This window comes from Tursiops truncatus, chromosome 11 (assembly GCF_011762595.2).
Source record: "Tursiops truncatus isolate mTurTru1 chromosome 11, mTurTru1.mat.Y, whole genome shotgun sequence".
NCBI classification, from domain to species: domain Eukaryota; kingdom Metazoa; phylum Chordata; class Mammalia; order Artiodactyla; family Delphinidae; genus Tursiops; species Tursiops truncatus.
In genome coordinates, this window is record NC_047044.1 from 20,787,383 (window position 1) to 20,808,298 (window position 20,916).

The 20,916-nt window shown below is 40.5% G+C and overlaps 1 long non-coding RNA gene across 3 annotated transcripts in view; it reads right to left on the bottom strand.

Moving 5' to 3' along the window:
• Positions 1 to 11,555: 11,555 nt before the first annotated feature.
• LOC109547201 (uncharacterized) overlaps positions 11,556 to 20,916 on the bottom strand; it is a 35,390-nt gene continuing 26,029 nt past the window's right edge. For 2 of the 3 annotated variants that reach the window (XR_012324230.1, XR_012324229.1), the window contains one exon: positions 11,556 to 14,780. This is a non-coding gene — a long non-coding RNA (uncharacterized lncRNA). The remainder of the gene's footprint in view (positions 14,781 to 20,916) is intronic. The other variant, XR_012324231.1, reaches the window with a different exon arrangement.

Below are 20,916 nucleotides of genomic sequence, written 5' to 3' on the forward strand. Positions count from 1 at the left end.
AGCTACAGAATCAAGACAGTGTGGTATTGGCATAAGCATAGACATATAGATCAATGGGACAGAATAGAGCATCCAGAAATAGCCCCACACTTATATGGTCAACTGACCTTCAACAAAGATGCCAAGGTAATTCAATGAGGAAAGGATGGTCTTGTCAACAAATTATGCTGGAATGGTTGGGCACCCATATATATAAAAAAAAAAAGAAGAAGAAGAAGAAAGGAAGGAAGGAAGGAAAGGAAGAAGAGAGAAAATAGAAAGAAAGAACCCTGACCTTTATTTCACACCAAATACAAATTTTAATTTGACATTAACATTTCCAGTAAAAAGTACAGGAGATAATCTTTGTGATCTCAAGCTAAGTAAAAATTTCTAAGATGAAACAAAAATCATGAACCATTTAAAATATTGATAAATTAGACTTCATCAAAATTATAAAATTTGCTATTCAAGAGACACCATTAAGAAAAGGAGAAAGGCAAGCCCAAGAATGAAAGAAAATATTCACAATCCTTATATCTGAGGGAAGACTTGTATCTAGAATATAGAAAGAATTCTCACAACTCAATGAGACAAACAATTCCTCCTGCCAAAAAAAAAGTGCGGAGGAGGTGGCAAAATATTTGAACAGACATTTCCCAAAAGGAGGCTGCAAATAGTCAATAAGTGTACGAGTAGACACTCATTTTCTTGGGACTTCTTCCTTGATGCCTAAAATATTCAGCACTGGAATCAGTTCAGTGGACTACGACATTGTCTCTTTAGTTCCCCTATTCATTTCAAGCACTTATTTAGGGAATAGTTGTTGAGTACCTACTTACATGCTCATTAAGCTATCACAAAACTAGTATGTTCTAAAGATGGGTAGAGAGATATAAAAGAACTACCGTAACATGGTTGTAGCAGGTAGAACTCTTTGATTGGAAAATGCATCAGTTGGCTTTTGCTGCATAACAAACCACCCCAAATCTTAGTAATTTAAAATAGCAATCATTTACTTGGCTCATGATTCTTCTGGGAAGTTTTTCAGGTCTGGAAAAAGTTTGGCTGATTTCTGTTGGGCTTTTTCATGTGTCTAAGATGAGTTAGTGGATTGGCTGGGGCTGGCTAATCTAAGATGGCTCGGCTGAGACAACTCTTCTCTGCTCTGTTATTCAGCAAGGACGTGACCTGCACTTATTCACATGGAAGCAGTGATGAGGAGCCTGAAGAGCGCCAAGAGAGGACAAGCTCTGCTACACACATGGGTTATTGTATTTTTTTTTTTTTTGGAGTATAATTACTTTACAATGTTGTGTTAATTTCTGCTGTACAACAAAGTGAATCAGTTATATGTATACGTATATCCCCTCCCTCTTGGGCCTCCTTCCCACCCACTCCCATCTAGGTCATCACAGAGCACGGAGCTGAGCTCTCTGTGCCATACCACAGTTCCCACTAGCTATTTTACACATGGTAGTGCACACATGGTTTTCAAACCTCTTCTATGTCATGATTGTGGGCATCTTTTTTCCAAAGCAAATCACATGACTAGGCCCAGGGTCAGTGTGGGAGCGTCCTCAAAGGTGTACAGCAAGTGGGTAGGAATACATGGAGGAGAAGAATTTGTGGCCATTTTTGCAATCTACCACTACAAGTAACACAATTCAAATCAACCGAGCTAAGCAAAAGAGGCAATTATTGGTTCAAGTTACTGAAAATTCCAGACAACCAACCATGGCTGAATCCAGGGATTCAAATGCTATTAGCAGAACTCAATCTCATTTTCATCACTTCTTGGCATTCCTTCTTTTTTGACTTCATTCCTGGAAGCTTCTCACTTTGGTCACAAGATGACCTTTGGTAGGTACAGACTTTCATCTTATCCTTTCAACAACCCTAATAGAGAAAAGGTGGGTTTTCTTCCCCTTTCCAGTGGAAAGGATTGAGTCTTCCTTGACCAACGAAAGTAGCACATGCCTCTCTGAACCCATCTTAGTGGCCAGTAAGATGGAATAAATTGATTCTTTAGGATTTGTTCACATACCCACCCTTAGCAGTAGGACAGGAATACTTCCTCCTCGATCACATAAATTGAGATGAGAAGGGGTGAATTCCCTAAGAAGGGGGACTAGATGCTCAACTGCCAAAACAATGGGTGCCTTAGCTGTCAAAACGTCCTAATGAAGGAGATGTTATGTTATAACATGACTGGCAAGATACTACTGGTGCTGCTGTTGTTAACCTACTCTCTCTGATTACTAATCATAATGAATTTGCTCTGTGCCAAGCACTGGAACTTCACGAACTTTACATTATGGTGCTCCAGACCAAGAAAGGCAAAATGTGGATCCAAAGTACGCTTCATCCTGGACTCTGAGAGAGGTGGAACTACTGGGTTGTTTCCCTGGAAAAGCGTGAGTGGATTCTCTGTGTGAGAAAGAGCACATTGAAAATTTGGTGATAAGGAAAGTAGAGTGAGGTAGATATTAATGCTGCTTACCGACATTTCCAGTTCTCCTTCCATTCTGGGGACGTAGAAGCATTGCATTTTCCCAGCTTGTTGAAGTCAGGCATTTCCATGAAACTGTTTATTAGTGAAAAACAAACAAACAAAAAACTGTGAGCAGAAATTATATGTGCCACTTCTAGGCTGAAGTGTTTAGTTGCCATGGGGATCATACAAGAACATGTTAATATGCAGGTGCCATGAAACTGAGGCAACATGAAATGCTGAGCCCTGGAGAGTCACCCGGACACAGAGCAAACTTTGCTTGGGTGAGTGAGAAATAAACTTGTGTTATGGGGGCCACTGAAAGTTTTGGAGTTATTTGTTACAGTAGTAGAATCAAACCTAATTGGGCCTAAACACAGTAAATAATACTATGAGACAATTTTATAGGTGAAGAAAATGAGGCAGAGAAAGTTTACACCATCTGCCTAGAGTCCCATATCCAGTGAGGGGCGGCCCAAGATTCAAATCCAGGTCTGTCTGATTCCAAAGTCCACGCACTGAATCTCCTTGCCCCTAACCTACAAGGAAGGAAGGGATGGAGGGAGGAAGATAGAATAGCAAAGCAAGAAATAAGGGCATTATTTTAAAGCAGCTCTGTCTCCTCAACCTATTCTCGAGTACATATACACAAACTATGAAAATATAAAAAGGGGGCTTTTTAGCTGCATGAGTTTGCAGTTTACTTGTGTGACCTGGACATCCATTCTGAGAGAACTCATTAGTGCAAGGATAAGAAAGCCCAAATTCTAGTTCTGATTCTCTGTCTCTGTGTCCTGTTACATCACAGTTTCTCTGGTTATAATATGTATTTACATAGATTTTCAAACTAATAAGGTACCAGGCCTACTCACAATGTGATAAATGATCAAATGCTTCTTCTTGCTGCCCATTATCAAACTGGCCTGAAAACTGACTGCTCTCACCAAATGCATCAGTTGAAGTCGTAATATGATTTTATTTGTCCATATTTAGGGAAGTGTTGGTTTGTTCCAGGCACACACCAGCCCTGCACATCTCTTTGTACATATACATCCCATCTTGGACACCACACATGTGGTCATCAGGGCTGAAACAAATAAATGCATATAAATGTGTCATAAATAATTGAGGTTTTCTTTTTTACTTTTCTATGGTTTTCAAGTTTTCCATAAAAAACATAATTTGAAAATATCACTAAATTTTTAAAGGGAAAATATGACGGCTAAATGATTTTAAGATATTAGAGCAAAGATATCAGGGAAGAGGAGCATTATATAAGTAACAGAAATATGCTACAAGTCAAATAGCTATATTTATTTACCCATGACAAACATATAATTGATTAACTTTCAGGGAGTATTTAAAATAAAAATGAAATGAAAACTACATACTTAGATTGTAATTTCTGACAAAGGTAGTTACATACCATACAAATGCGAAAAAGCTCAGCCAGATACTTGCCCAGCTTTCACAATTTTACCTAGTTCTGAAGATAATTTTTGCAGAATCAGGGTCCAAAAGTTCATGTTGCGGGCATCTTCCTGAGAAACTCTTGAGGCGTGGCCTATTTTATATTGCATGCTTCAGGACTCTAAGGTCTATTTATATTCTGCTTAAGCTCCTGAGGCAGTTTGAATCTTTTTTAAAACTTAAAATTAAATTGTGAATTTGGGGACAACTAATTTCAGCAAATTACAACTGAACTCTCAAACAGATTCCAGGATGTACCTTTCCCTACCTATAACATGTTGTTTCAGAGAAATCAAGGCAATTTCATAAGAATCTTTGCTACATTCTGCAATTTCAAGCAAAGCATATTACCATGACATTGTTAAAGAAAAAAATTTCTTCGTGACTAAGAAGATGACTTCTAAGTTTTACAAGTATTTCTCGGTATAGTGTAAGCTTCCAGAGAAAGAACATTGTGGACGCCTCTTTGAAGTTGATTGTGATGTATTTTGATCTCCAATATATTCACTATAACATTTATTACTCCTCTCATTCTTCCCATGAAGAAAAAATTGGAACCAAGCCATCCCTAGGCTTGCCTCTGAGAGCAGACTGTGTTGGTTAACTTCCCAATGTACTTTCTCTACTTTCTCTGACTAATACAATCCTGATTGTGTCCAGGATGGCAAGGGGCCCAGCTAAATTCTGATTTCCCAGCTCCTCTGTGGCTAGCTGCGGGCTGCACACACCGTGCTAGCCAATGAAACATACATCCAGGGTTTGCTCATACTGATGGTCTGCTGGGGATCCCCCGGAACTTCTTACTCCCTGCTCCTTCCTCCTTCTTCTTGCCTTGATCGTGAGCGTGATGATTGGAATTCCTGTAACCATTCTGGGACAATGAAAGAAAGGCCCAAATTATCTCAGCGAGATGATCCTAGACATTGTTGAACTGATAAACTAACCCCAGGAACCATCTGTTTCCTGACTTCATTTTATATGAGAAAAATAAACTCCAGTTTGCTTAACCCTGAAGTCATGTATTTTATTACCTCCAGCTAAAAACGTTCCTGTGGGTTTACCCCTCCTCAGTCCCGTCTTTTTGTGTAATCAGGTGGATAACAAAGCTTTTCTCTAATCCTTCACAGAAATCAAGAATGGGGATTCCTAATACATTAATTAGAACAGCTGCTCTTGCACCTGTGCCACTAATGAGCCACCCCAGAAGACTTTTTGCTGTCAACTACAAAATCAGCACTCAAATAAGCAATTATTTACATTATTCAAAAAACTGCCCTACTCCCAAACCTCACACCCCTACATCTGCCGGAAATCATCCTCTATTTGAGATGGGGTTGTGTGATTGACAGAAGATTGTCCTCAATTCTCCATGTTGCTGTTATGGCTCTAGTCTGAGCATTAAGGACAAATTGGCTGTGAAAGGAAATTACACAGGAGGGAGAACTCTAAGGGCAAGATTATTTCAGATGATTAAATGAAAGCTCAGTTGGTTACAAAGGTCTGAGCTCAAAGGAATAGAGGTGTATTAAACATGAGATGCAATTTGTTTGGAAGGATAACCCAAGTAATTTAGGAAGATGAGAAATACTATCTCCCATTCTCATAAAGTAAGAGTTAAAAAACTACAAAAAAAACACTATAAACAATCTTTTGGTTAGAACTGAAGATGAACACACAGAATGAAACTAAGGACGAGTAATGATAATAATTCCAATGAATTTTTATGATGCAAAGTAACTTACAGTCACTTTTCTTATGTAACTCTCACAACCATACCATCCAGAAGTTACCATTAGTATCTCCATCTTAGATGAGGGAACAAAGACTTGGAGAGGTTTCGCATCTTGCCTGAGATTATGTAACTAGTGAGAAGCAAAGTAAGGACTCAAACCCAGGGCCGTCTGACGCCAAAGGCCACGCTCTCAGCACCGCTCCTTAACCGTTGTGCTGTACTGCCGTTGCCATGGATCAAAGGACGTCAGGCCTGACAGACCCTGAGTGGGCATCCAGCCCAGTGGCTCCCAATATTTTCGAGCATGGAGACCCCTTTTATCAATCATGTTTTCAAAATTTACTGGTTGAAAACATACTTAGTAACAAAAGTATCTGTAAATTCAATAACACTCTTAAATGACTCTACGTTATATTTATCATCTACATTCATTTGGAAGGTAGTAGTTCATATAAACGTGAGACCTAGGATTTATAGAGTCTAAAGACATTTCTTGCTGAACTTGGAATTTCCGGACCCTTTGAAATATTTTCCTGACCCTCCCACTCAAGCTGGAAGTTGTCAGTTCTGGTCCTCTGAGTCGCAGATGCCAAGACAGGATTAGATGTGCAAAAGCTTTATTGAGGGAAATTTCTGTGAAGGTTAAATGGGATGTGGGCAACAGTAGGCAGGGAGAGCTTTCACATCACAAATGCAGGTCCTAGGAAGGCTATCGGGAGGGAAGGATTGGATAGGAAGAGCCTCAGACTGCATTTCGCTCAGGAGTCCCTGAGCCAAACCTGCCCATTAGAGGAAGCTCCCACTGGGCCAGCACCAGGACCCTTGCCATGCTCAGTCACTGGTTGGGTGCAGCCTGGTATAAACGTTGCCTCAGATTCACAGGGGCAGTAGCTGGGGGCTGTCAGTTAACCAGGTTCCCCACAGTAGCTTGTTTTAAAGGAGATGGGGCAGCATGTCTCCAAGGCAGCCAAAGGTTAGAAATCATGGACATGGTCCAATATCCTCATTATACAGATGAAGCAAATGAGGCCCAATTACATAAGTCACTTAATCAGGATGAGAACTTACTGGATCCAGCTCCCAGGTCAGCAGAGTGCTTGAATACTTTGACTCTGGGGTTAAATTCACCTGCAAAATGGGGGACTTGGGCAAGTGCTTTAATCTCTCTTAGCTTCGTTGCCTTCCTAAAGAGATGCTGTTTAAGGGTACATACTTGTAACTAGTAGATAAATACGTCCTGCAGAACTAAAACACAATACAGTGAGTATAGACACCAAACTATATTATAAACATTAAATTTACTAAGAGACCAGATCTTCAATTGTTCCCACCACAAGAAGAAATGATAATTATGTGATGTGATAGAGGTCTTAGCTAATGCTACAGTGGCAATAATATTGCAATATAAATGTATCAAATCAATACTTTAAACTTATACAATGTTATATCTGGACAGCTACACGTAAAAGAACTAAATTAGAACACTTCCTAACACCATACACAAAAATAAATTCAAAATGGATTAAAGACCTAAATGTAAGGCCAGACACTATAAAACTCCTAGAGGAAAACATAGGCAGAACACTCTTTGACATAAATCACAGCAAGATCCTTTTTGACCCACCTCCTAGAGAAATGGAAATAAAAACAAAAATAAACAAATGGGACCTAATGAAACTTAAAAGCTTTTGCACAGCAAAGGAAACCATAAACAAGATGAAAAGACGACCCTCAGAATGGGAGAAAATATTTGCAAACGAAGCAACTGACAAAGGATTAACCTCCAAAATACACAAGCAGCACATGCAGCTCAATATCAAAAAAACAAACAACCCAGTCCAAAAATGGGCAGAAGACCTAAATAGACATTTCTCCAAAGAAGACATACAGATTGCCAATGAACACATGAACGGATGCTCAACATCACTAATCATTAGAGAAATGCAAATCAAAACTACAATGAGGTATCACCTCACACAGGTCAGAATGTCCATCATCAAAAAATCTACAAACACTAAATGCTAGAGAGGGGGTGGAGAAAAGGGAATGCTCTTGCACTGTTGGTGGGAATGTGAATTGATACAGCCACTGTGGAGAACGGTATGGAGGTTCCTTAAAAAACTAAAGATAGAACTACCTTACAACCCAGCAATCCCACTACTGGGCATATACCCCGAGAAAACCATAATTCAAAAAGAGTCAGGGCTTCCCTGGTGGCACAGTGGTTAAGAATCCACCTACCAATGCAGGGGACACAGGTTCGATTCCTGGTCTGGGAAGATCCCACATGCCACGGAGCAACTAAGCCTGTGTGCCACAACTACTGAGCCTGCGCTCTAGAGCCCATGAGCCACAATTACTGAACCCGCATGCCACAACTACTGAAGCCTGCATACCTAGAGCCCGTGCTCCTCAACAAGAGAAGCCACCGCAATGAGAAGCCTGCACACCTCAACAAAGAGTAGCCCCCGCTCACCGCAACTAGAAAAAGTCCACACGCAGCAACAAAGACCCAACACAGCCAAAAATAAATTAATAAAATAAATAAATTTTTAAAAATTAAAAAAAAGAGTCATGTACCACAACGCTCATTGCAGCACTATTTACAATAGCCAGGACATGGAAGCAACTTAAGTGTCCATCGACAGATGAATGGATAAAGAAGATGTGGCACATATACACAGTGGAATATTACTCAGCCATAAGAAGAAACGAAATTGAGTTATTTGTAGTGAGGTGGATGGACCTAGATTCTGTCATACAGAGTGAAGTAAGTCAGAAAGAGAAAAACAAATACCATATGCTAACACATATATATGGAATCTAAAGAAGAAAAAAAAAGGCTCTGAAGAACCTAGGGGCAGGACAGGAATAAAGACGCAGACATAGAGAATGGACTTGAGGACACGGGGAGGGGGAAGGGTAAGCTGGGACGAAGTGAGAGAGTGACATGGACATATATACACTACCAAACGTAAAACAGGTAGCGAGTGGGAAGCAGCCGCGTAGCACAGGGAGAGCAGCTCGATGCTTTGTGACCACCTAGAGGGGTGGGATAGGGAGGGTGGGAGGGAGGGAGACGCAAGAGGGAGGAAATATGGGGATATATGTATACATATAGCTGATTCACTTTGTTATACAGCAGAAACTAACACACCATTGTAGAGCAATTATACTCCAGTAATGATGTTTAAAAAAATGATAAAAGCAGCTACCTCATAAGACTATTGTGAGACTGAAAAGAAAAAAAACATATAAAAATGCTTGGCACAGTACCTGAGACATACTAACCAGTCAACAAACGGTAGCAATTATTTCCAGTCCAGTGTTTTTTGTACTACATGTAGATAAACTAAAAATGCAGAGAACATCTTATTATGTCCTTATACTTTCTCTCCAATTTATCCTCTCATAGATACTCAATGAAAAGTAATACAGTCACTTGGGAATTACCCCTAAATTACCCCCGATGTTTGCAAAGATCTCCAAAGTTTAAGACTACCATCAGCATCCCAAATCTCTTAAGTCAAGTGGCCTCTGTGCCCAGAGGAGACAAAAGAGTTTTAGGAAGACTTCCTCAACAAGTTTTTAGAGTTGAATCATTTAGTGCTTTGAATATTAATTCAGTTAAATTTTATTCAAGATAAAAATAAGCCTCTGATATTTAAAATCCAATTCAATTCCTTCAGATGTTTACTAAATTGGAGGACAAGAAATCAATGCTACAAAGTCAGGGAGGAACGTGCACATTCTTGGAGAGTCACCGCTGCTCCTAAGAGCGCATCTCAGGCCTTTCGTGGAGCTTGGCAAAGGGAAGTGAGCCAAAGCCCGGTGGGGCTGCATGATCATGAGAAGTGAGAGTCTTATTCAAGACTGTGAGCTGTTGGTCTCAGGGAGGGCACATTTCTTTTCTCCCTGATTTGAAGACTACTCTCCACCCTATCTTAAAATAAACAAACAAACAAAACAAAAACAGTGTACTGGCACAACAATGGGAATATAGTTGACTCAAACTGTACATTTAAAAATGGTTAAGACGGTTAAAAAAAAATAAAAGCAATAGGGAATTCTGTGCAAGGGGTGGGGAAAGAAGGTATGTGAACTCCCTACTTTCGGCTCAATTTTTCTATCACTGCTCTAAAAAATAAAATTCATTAATTAAAAAAGAAAGAAAAAACACATATTATGCTAGGTGAAATAAACCAGATACTAAAGGCCACATGTTTTATTCCATGTATACGCAATGCCCAGAATAGACAAATCTATAGAGACAGACAGTGGTGGTGTTTGGGGCTGGGGGGGCGGGAGTTATAGGAGGAGAAGATAAATAGGCAGAACACAGAGGATTTTTAGGGCAGTGAAAATACTCTGTATGATGTTATAGTGTTGGATATATGTTATTATACACTTGTCCAAACCCACAGAATATACAACACCAAGAGTAAACCCTAAGGTGGACTATGGACTTGGGGTGATTATATCAACATAGGTTCATCCTTTGTTAAAAAAACTACTAATAATGAAAAAAAATAATAAAGGACCATTCTGGTAAATGATGTTGATAATGGAGGAGGCTATGCATGTATGGGGGGCAGGAAGCATATGGGAAATCTCTGTACCTTTTTCTCAATTTTGTTGTAAACCTAAAATGTCTCTAAAAATAATAAAGTATTTTAAACAAAAAAGTAGATAGTGGTTGCTGAGGGCTTGGGGGAGGAAGGAATGGGAAGTGACTGCTAATGGGTATGGGGTGTCTTTTTGGGGTGATGAAAATGTGCTGGAATTAGATAGTGGTGATATTTGCACAAGTCTCTGACTATACTAAAAACTACTGAATTGTATTCTTTTAAAGGGCCTATTTTATATTATATGAATTATATTCCAATTAAAAAGAAACATGTACTGGGCTTCCCTGGTGGCGCAGTGGTTGAGAGTCCACCTGCTGAGGCAGGGGACACGGGTTCGTGCCCCGGTCCGGGAAGATCCCACATGCCGCGGAGCATCTGGGTCCGTGAGCCGTGGCCGCTGAGCCTACGCGTCTGCAGCCTGTGCTCCACAATGGGAGAGGCCACAACAGTGAGGCCCGTGTACCACAAAAAAAAAAAAAAAGAAAAGAAAAGAAACATGTACTGAGTATAATGAAGATCTCACCTCTTTTCCTTTCACCAGGAGACCTCTGGATACAATACAGGAGAGTGGAGTACAGAAGGAAGAGAACAAGCAAAGGTTATTTGTCTCTCCTGCCTTAGGACCTTGCCCATCACCCTCTCATCAGAGACTGTACAGCAAGGCTGGCTGCTAAACCAGCTCTCAACAACTTTACCCTTTCATAGTCTCTGTGGTTGTATATGTTGAAAGAGGCATGTGGTCCTCTGCTGTAAATAGTTTCTTCTGTGTGCTTTTATTTCTCCTTTTCTTATCTGCTAACAACAATTATCTATTATCTCTTGATTTCTCTTTTCACTCCTTCCCATTCAATGCATACTCTTTCCATGTCTCCTTCATCTAATGATCTTATAAGATAGATAGATAAAAGCCCCTCTGGCTGGCTGGTTAGCCTTACATCCACTCATTTACCCATCTATACATCTATCTATTACCTACCTCAGGAATCCCCATCATTTTGGAAGGAAAGGGCTCACTTCCTGGCAACACCAATAGAAAAACAACTCCTCCAAAGAAAGAGCCACTATTATGTCCCAGCTTCTGTGACCAGGAATTAGTGAGTTTCTTCACTTCATATTTCTAGCTGCTACTACAGTAAAGGGAACGAAGCGAAAGTTCATCAAGGCCATGGTCTGTCCAGCTGACTCATAGATATATTATTTTAGCACTTTGAGAATAACTGTTTACAGAGCATGGTTAGTTCATTGTTAATATGGTGACGAAGGAAGTTGAAACAAATTGCTTAAGTGTTGCTTAGGGTTGGCCTAACCTATGAATTTATGTTTATTGACAGACGCTTATTGACAAATATTTATAGGCAAAACCAGAAGTTACCTACCCCCAAATTCCTCCTCTATAACTTCACCACTTGCAGATTTATGGAAAAAAGTAAATAGAAAGTAATTTGGTAAGCAAATTGTTATTTCTAGTTTCAAATAGCCCTTTGGAGGGATATATTTATTAGTGATTCAAATATTAGTATCAATTAATTTCATGATATCCACACCTGGATATAATCAGCCTGGATTGAAGCTTTATCTATGAGAGAAGAAAGAAAGTCTACCATGTTTCTTTTGGATATACACTCAGGAGTGGAATTGCTGGGTCATATGGTAGTTCTATTTTTAGTTTTTGAAGAAACCTCCATACTGTCTTCCACAGTGGCTGAACCAATTTACATATACATTTAAACAATCTTTTTTATTTATTTTTTGGCCGCGCCATGTGGTACGCAGAGATCTTAGTCCCCTGACCAGGGATCGAACCCGTGCCCCCTGCAATGGAAGCACAGAGTCTTAACCACTGGACCACCAGGGAACTCCCTACATTTATTTATATATCCAAAAGAAACAAACAAACAAAAAAATTTGAAAAGGTACATGCACCACAACATTCACAGCAGCATTATTTAAATTGCCAAGGTATGGAAGCAACCGAAGTGTCTATCAACAGATGAATTGACAAAGAAGATGTGGCATATATATATAATGGAATACTACTCAGCCATAAAAAAAGAATGGAATTTTGCCGTTTGCAGAAACATGGATAGACTTTGAGGGCATTATGCTAAGTGAAATATGTCAGACAGAGAAAAACAAATGCTGTATGATACCACTTATATGTGGAATCTAAAAAATACAACAAACAAGTGAATACCTCAAAAAAAGAAGCAGACTCACATATATAGAGAACAAACTAGTGGTTACCGGTGGAGGGGGAGGGGCAACATAGGGGTGAGGGAGTGGAAGGTACGAACTACTGGGTGTAAGAGAGGCTCAAGGATATATTGTACAACACAGGGAAGACAGCCAATATTTTGTAATAATTGTAAATGGAAAGTAACCTTTAAAAATTGTATAAAACTTTTTAAAAATTAAAAAAGTAGAAAGTTCCACCATGGGGGCCTTAACACCATTCTACTTACCTACCTACTGACTTCTTCTTTAAAGTCTAAATTCAAGAGCCACGTTCTCTTGGAAAATGTGTTTCTTCATGTCTCTAGTTTGGGTTCATTTTTTGGGGTCCACCAATAGCCCCCTGTGCAAGACACAGACTACAAGACAATATTAGCACTACACGTATCTGATAAAGCATTTGTAACAAGAATATTTATAAAGTGATTTTACAACAATAACAAGGCAAACAACCCATTTGTTAATGGGCAAAAAATATGAAAAGGACATACATAAATAGCCAATAATTACATTAAAAGGTGCTAGAGAAACATTAGTTATCAAGGAAATGCAAATCAAGATACCATCAGAATATCTAAAATTAAAAGACTACAGATACCAAGTGATGGAGAGGATGTAGAGTGACCAGAACTCTTATTCATCGCTGGTGGGAATGTAGAACAGTACAACCATTTCAGAGAATGCTTGGGCAGTTTCTTATAAAGATAAACATATGTCTACCGTATGACACTGAAACTCCACTCCTAGGTGTTCATCGAAGAGAAATGAAAACATGCCTGCACAAAGACTTGTACCTAAATATTCATAGCAACTTTCTTTCTAGTAGCCCCAAACTACAAACAGCTCAAATGTCCATCAATATGTGAATGGATAGGGGCTTCCCTGGTGGCGCAGTGGTTGAGAGTCCGCCTGCCTATGCAGGGGACACGGGTTCGCGCCCCGGTCCGGGAAGATCCCACATGCCGTGGAGCGGCTGGGCCCGTGAGCCATGGCCGCTGAGCCTGCGCCTCCGCAGCCTGTGCTCCGCAACGGGAGAGGCCACAACAGTGAGAGGCCCGGGTAACGCAAAAAAAAAAAAAAAAAAAAAAAATGTGAATGGATAAACAAATTGTTGTACACCCAGACAAAGGATAAATAAAAAGAACTAACTGCTGATATAAGTAGCAGCAAGAATGAATCCCAAATTGTTATGCTGAGTGAAGGAAGCATGACACAAATGCATGACACAAATACTGCATGATTCCATGCACATGAAACTCACAGTAAAGTTCAATTTAATCTCTGGTGACAAAATGCACATCAGTGGTTACCTTAGCCCAGGAATAGGAAGGGGCAAAAAGAGAAACTTTGAGGATGATGGAAATGCCTGTATCTGGATAGTGGTGGCGGCATGCACATACCCTTTTGTCAAAATTCTTCAAACTGTACCTTTAAAATGTGTGCATTTTATTGTTTATAAATTATACTTAATCAAGTTGATTTAAAAATATATGAAAATTCTCCTGCATCCAACTCTTAATCTCCTGTAATCTCCCTGTAATCTATACCTTCTCTCTCGTATTTATTATAGGCACTGTCGGTTACCCTTGTAACCTTCAAACCTGTCCTATAGAAGTTCTGAGGTCTCGAGCACTTCACTCCCTGTGGTCAGTGCTTTACCTTCACATGGTAACTATGGTTTGTCTTTTCTGACCTCAGCTTTAGTCAAGGAAATGCCCCAGAGGGTAACTGCTTTGCATCCTTCATGAGAAATTCTGAGTCATTCATTCCCCTCCATTTCAACTGTGTGTACATTTTTGGCATGATTTCTAAGGATTGTACTAACGAGACACGATAGTCTTTCCGTCTTCCTGCCCGTGAGCGAAAGCAGTTTGTAGACTAGAGATGTGTGCTCTCTCTCACCATATATCTTCGACGTGATTTTCAGATCAATGGGGAAGCTGGTGAGGTTCTTTCCAACCCCCATCCTTCCCCAGTTTGCTTGGCCAACTTCATTTGTGGACAGAGCACATTCATCTTTCTCTTGACTCATGACGATCATGCTGACAAAAGGCCAATTTGATTCCTTGCAGAGCAGTTTTATTTCAACTGAAGAGAATGATCCTTATTTTCCAAAAATCTTTCTCTGGGTCACAGTGTGGCAGGGTTGACTCTTCTGCATTTGCCAAGCAGTAATTCCAATAGTTCAACCCCTCTTGCCTTTAGAGGTTTGGTTTTGCTAAATGAAAGATTCCTATCAGGGAACCTGTTAAGGAAAATGGCTGGACTTAGCAATCATTACAAATACTGGGGAGAGTTCAAGTTACTTTCTGAATAAAAACAGGAATAAAAGCAAAAATTCAAAAACAAACCGCAGAAGTAGACAAGGGAACAAACTCATCAGACTGTGATATTTCATAGGTGTACCTGCTATTCTGTCACCCCCCATTTCCATCTCAAGGCTCCTTTTAGGTGCAACTGTAAGCAGGAAACAAGTCAGGCTTTCTGTGACAATTTTAGACTTCTGAGAATATTTATTAAATGATTATGAAGATGTGACAACCCTCCCTCAGCCAGTGTTAATAATCTTCTACATGAAATATTCTGTTCAAGTTTTCTAACACCATCAGACAAGATAGTCCATGCATATAATTTCAGGTACTCTGTATTTTCCAGATTAATAAGACTACCTTTGAAACTGTTCTAGTTCAGCAGTGCTGTCCTTATCCTTTCTGAGGTTTTCAAAATCTTTTAGCATCAAAAAGATGACTTGTGAAAGTCTTTTGTAAACTCCAATGTTATAAATAGCATTTGATGATTTTTAGAATACACATTAAAAACCTACTAGAAAGTAAAAGACATGAGCAGGTAGTTCATGGAAAAAGATACATAAGTGGCCTTTTAAATATATTAATAATGCTCAATTTCATTCATAATAAGAGAAATGCAAATTAAAATTATACTGAGGTAGAATTTCTCAACTATCTAACAAAAAAGTCAAGACTTTGATGATATACTTTATGGCCAGACTATGGGGAAAAAAAGGACTTTCATATATTGCTGGTGGGAAGGCAAAATGGTACAACCCATAGGGAGGGAAATTTGGCATTTCCTAGCAAAATTACCTATGCATTAACCCTTTGACCCATCAATCCCACTGCTAGAAATTTACCCTGAAAATATACCTTCTCAAATACAAAAAAAAAGTTATTCATTACAAGTTATTCATTATATTATTTGTAATAAAGTATTAGGAACAACCCACACGCCTATCCATAGGGCATTACAAATAAATTATGGTGCATCTGTACAACAGAATACTATGCAGCCATCAAAAAGAATGAGGAAGCAGGTTTATTTCTTATTATAAATATAGAAAAAACACATAAAAAAAGAATGAGGAAGATCTCTATGAACTAATATGGAATAATTTGAAGACTATATTGTCAAATGATAAAAAGAAAAGTGCAAAAGAACGCTCGTGGTATGCTCTTTTGTATAAGAAAGAAGAGGAAATAAAAACATATATGTATATATTCCCTTATTTTTGCAAAAAGAAAGTCAAGAACAATAAATCTAAAACTCATTAATACAGCTGCCTGTAAGGGTGGATGAGTGGGGTATAGGGAATAAGGGTGCAAGCACAATTTCCCTGATTAGAACTGTTTTACTAGTTTTTACTTTTAAGCTATGCAGTTTTTACATATTCAAACATAAAATTCAATAAAAAGAAAGATAAGATAAAACCTTAACATTAAATACAGGAAGAAGTGAATGTTACTGTATACTACATACATAACATAGCCACACAGAAAAATGAATTAATTCAAATAACTTTTAAATATAATACTAAGATTGTATACCATTAATAGAATATATCTTAAGGTCAAAAGAATTATAAAGATATCTTTATAATTTTAAAGAATTATAAAGTATGAACTTTACTTAAGGTTCATAATTGATAGTATTATTGATTGTTGTGTTTCCAAAACTAAATTGTGTTTAACGTATAACAGTATAAACAAGTAAAAATACTGATGTCAGAAACCAAGGTTTTCACTGTGGGATAAGGAAAAGACATACACGGAATGGGAGAATTAAGGTTTGGGGCCATTTTTTGTTCAAATTAAGGAAGCATTATGAATTCATCATTTAATTGTTTTTTTCTAGCTCTGTCTATAAAAAGGGCCAGAAGCAATGATACTCCAGTAGTAATGAGCATACCTCACACTCAGTTCTTTGTTTCCAAATAACATTTCCCACTCAAAGAAACCAGGGCTTCTTATGAACATGACTGGCTCCTGGTCTGAGGCAGGGAAAGTAGAAGGTGATATGGAAACATCTTGTGCCAGACAGCAAGGAAGTGCTCAAAGACGGATGCGGCTATGTCAAAAGGACAAAGAAGCATTGAATTAAAAGAAATAATGAGTCCATATTTGTTGGGCTGTATCCTACAGGTCTGCAAAGCCTGTACTTGCTTAGCATCAAGACCAAAGAAAAAGCCGGAGTCAGCAAAAGAGACATCAGTGGTTTAAAGGATGGGGGACCTTACATGTCTGAAGCCAGGTCCTGGAGTGACATCCCGCTATGTGCAGCAGAGGTGGGGCAGGACATGGCGGCAGTCTTTGCTCCCAGTGGCAGGGGGAGATTACCAGTTAGAGGGGGAACTGACATCAGGTCAGCCCATCGGTTACCAGGGAAACCAGCAGAGGGGCACGCCCCTCACTTTCCCTTTCATAAGCTATCATAGTGGAGATGCTCTAATCTAAAGTTAGAACAGTCACTAGCTGGGGCCAGGAGCAAGTATGTAGGAAGGTCAGTCAGGTAAGTAGGGTATAGGTGAAGCAGGCACTGGTGGGGCAGGAGATGTACAGAGAAGACGAGAATAGCCACCTTGGGTGGCCTGACCATACAATAGTGATACTCGAGGAGGGGGAAGGACCCTCACTCTCCAACACCTCCATGTGAAATGTCTACAATTCTGTCCCTGGAGAAGCACTGTGCTACCACCAGAAAAAGAGAATCCACACAGAGACCTTGGGAGTAATAAAACAGATGCAAAACAAGTGAGCTGGATCACAAACTTTAGGACCTTGGAACAGATTCTCTCAGAGAGCAAAGAGACGCAAAGGAGAACAGAGCTAGGTCAAAATGTCCCCCTTACGTAATGATAGGGTTAGGGCTCGGTCGAGCGAGAACTCTGGGAGGGGGCTGATGGCCTAATTTTGCTCACGTGGAGAACTCTGACTCTCCTTCTCACACAGGGCCCTCCAGGACGGGCATCCTTATTCCATAAAGCCAAAGAGCTTCTTTAGCTCAGGAATTTGTGTAGTTAACAAAATGATTTATTGAGTGTAACTGAACCCACTCTGTCAGGAGAACTATTAATAGTTGTGGCATAAACTCACCGTCCACACACTACAAAGGATGTACAGTGGGTTCCAATAAGTTTCCAGCCTTCCTCCTAAGGATGTGGTAAGAGAACGTTCTCGGGGCAGGTTTTGTCCAAATCCTCGTCTGTGTGTCCTGCATTGCCCTTGTCACCACAGACACCCTATTAAGGCCTCTCAGTCTTCCCTCCAGCACTGGCTGAAATTAGAGCCCTCACTGTATCCACTGACTGCAGGAGGAAACGTTAGTGTCCCTCCAACTTGCCTTGCAAGATGCTGCTTGCAGATTTGTGACAGTGGAGCTTTCTCTCTCACACACCCATGTGCTCTGCTTCTCTCTGCAGAACTACACTCCCTCTACTCCAGTGATGGTATCGTAAGCGTTCTGTCAGCTGGAGGAGAATCTGAAAATCTTTTTGGCCAGAAGATCTCTCTGAAAATGGATCGCCCATCAAAAAGAAACAGGGCAGCCACGACACTTCTGATGAAGCTCCACTAACATCCCTCAGAGGCCATAGGTCAAGCGGTTACCCTTCCATCACTTCTTGCCCAAGGTCATCTTCTGGGCTCCCCAGGTGTTCTGCTTGCTCTGGAATGCTGTTATCCTAATTAGACCCAAAGCCCTACAACCCCGAGGTTAGGAAAGACAGTTGGAGACATCCTGCAGTTTGCCTGGAGTGTCTTCTCTCAGGCTCAGCTCAGTATTTTTCAGAAGCGCGCTGGAGCTGGCTCATATGCGCTCACAAGGGCAGCCTGTTAAATTTTCAGGAATTTCGCAGGTCAATTGTTGAACAATTGGTAGCTTGAAATTGGCCTGGTGGGAATATTTACACCAAGGAAATTGGAAAACACTAAAAATCAGTGTCCTTCCTCTCAGCCCCAGCTGGTTAAATCTTTACCAGCACACTACTATTAGTAATAGTAACCTATGCAGTCTATATAGTAGATAAGCACACCGGTTTTAGAATCAGGTTGATTTGAACTACAGTCCTAGCCTCACAATTGTATTACTTAACTCTAGTTTCCCAAAGTAAAATTGAGATTAAAAAAAAAAATACTACGTCATGTAACACTGATTTCCCACTCTTCATGTTTCCACTTGGAAAACTTCCATTAGAGTCACATTCCTGGTCCTTCTCTGATCCCCAAGGGAGGAGGAGTGACTTACATAATGGGTGAACTTACATAATGGGTGAAGAAGCTCAGCATGTGTGACTGCCATTCTAGCAAATGGCACCAAATGTCATGGGCCAAGATAGTTGCTTGAGCATCTAAAGGTTCTGCCCCAAATTCCAACGGTGGGGGCGGGGGGAGGTGTCCCCACACCACAGAGCAGTTCTTGGGCACCAGCTGGGGGGCCTACAATCCAGCTCCATTCTGACACTATCTACCAGAGAGAGCGTCAGATTCCACAGGTTAACGGCTCCATCCCACGGGACCGCCCTCCACATCCGATGCCAAGAGCCAAGTCCAGATCCACACCAGTGCTTCTGACTGACTGGCTGTAAACCAGAGGTTCCCACAACCTCCTCCTTGGGCTCAATTAATCTGTTCACAGAACTCAGAGAAACATTTTACTTAATAGATAACCAGTTCATTATAAAAGGATATAGGGGACTTCCCTCGTGGTCCAGTGATTAAGACTTCGCCTTCCAACGCAGGGGGTATGGGTTCGATACCTGGTTGGGGAGTTAATATCCCACATGCCTCAAGGCCATAAAAACAAAACATAGGGGCTTCCCTGGTGGCGCAGTGGTTGAGAGTCCGCCTGCCGATGCAGGGGACACGGGTTCGTGTCCCGGTCCAGGAAGATCCCACATGCCACGGAGCGGCTGGGCCCGTGAGCCATGGCCGACGAGCCTGCGCGTCCGGAGCCTGTGCTCCGAAACGGGAGAGGCCGCAACAGTGAGAGGCCCACGTACCACAAAAAGACAAAACAAAACAAAACAAAACAAAAACATAAAAAAAAAACCAACCCAGAAGCAATATTGTAACAAATTCAATAAAGACTTTAAACATGGTCCACATGAAAAAATCTTAAAAAATGAAATAATATAAGATAAAAGGATGTAACTTAGGAACAGCCTAATATAAGATATCAGGGCAAGGTATGGGGAAGGGGGATCGGAGCTTCCATGCTCTCTCCAAGCACGCTACTCTCCCAGCACCTCCACGTATTCACCACCTGGAAGCTCTCCGAGCCCTGTCCTTTTGGGGTTTTATGGAGCCTTCATTACATAGGCACGAGTGATTAAATCATTGGACATTGGTGATTGATTCCAACCTCCAGCCCCTCTCCCCGCTCCTGAGGTCAGGGAAGTGAGACTGGAAGTTGCCCCCATCCATAGGTGCCTCTAACCCTTGCCCCCATCCATAGGTGCCTCTAAAAGTCACCTCATTAATGTAACAAAGGACTTTTTTTATTGCTCTCATCACTTAGGAAGTTCCAAGGGCTTTAGGAGCTCTTTGCCAGAAGCAAGAACAAAGACCAAGTATATATTTCTTATTATAAATCACAATATCACAGCATCCCTATCATGTACACAGCACAGCCAATGAGAGGGAGGCAGGCAGCGAGATGGGCACGCCTCCTTCCTTTCAGGATGCTTCCTAAACATTACACATGACACATGTATACATCCCACTGGCCAGAACTTAACCATATGGCCATCCCAACTGCAAAGGAAGCTGGGAATTTTTTTTTATTCCAGCCAGCCACAGGCACAGCTGAAAACCAGGATTTCTTGTAATATGGAAGAAATGAATAACAGATATTGGGAGGAAATTAATCATCTCTGCCACACCATATAAACATTAGAGACAGAGCTTTGCTCACAGTAAGCAGTCACCGTAAGGGCTCGACGTTGAAAGGGGAGGTGCTAATTACAAACTTCTTCTAATTCCTTATTTTGCAAAAAGCTGGCACTGAATTTTTAAGAATCTGGACCTTTGCATCATTCTTCCTATAAAATGAAGCCTTCCCTCGTATTCCTCTCCTTCTTTTCCACTAAG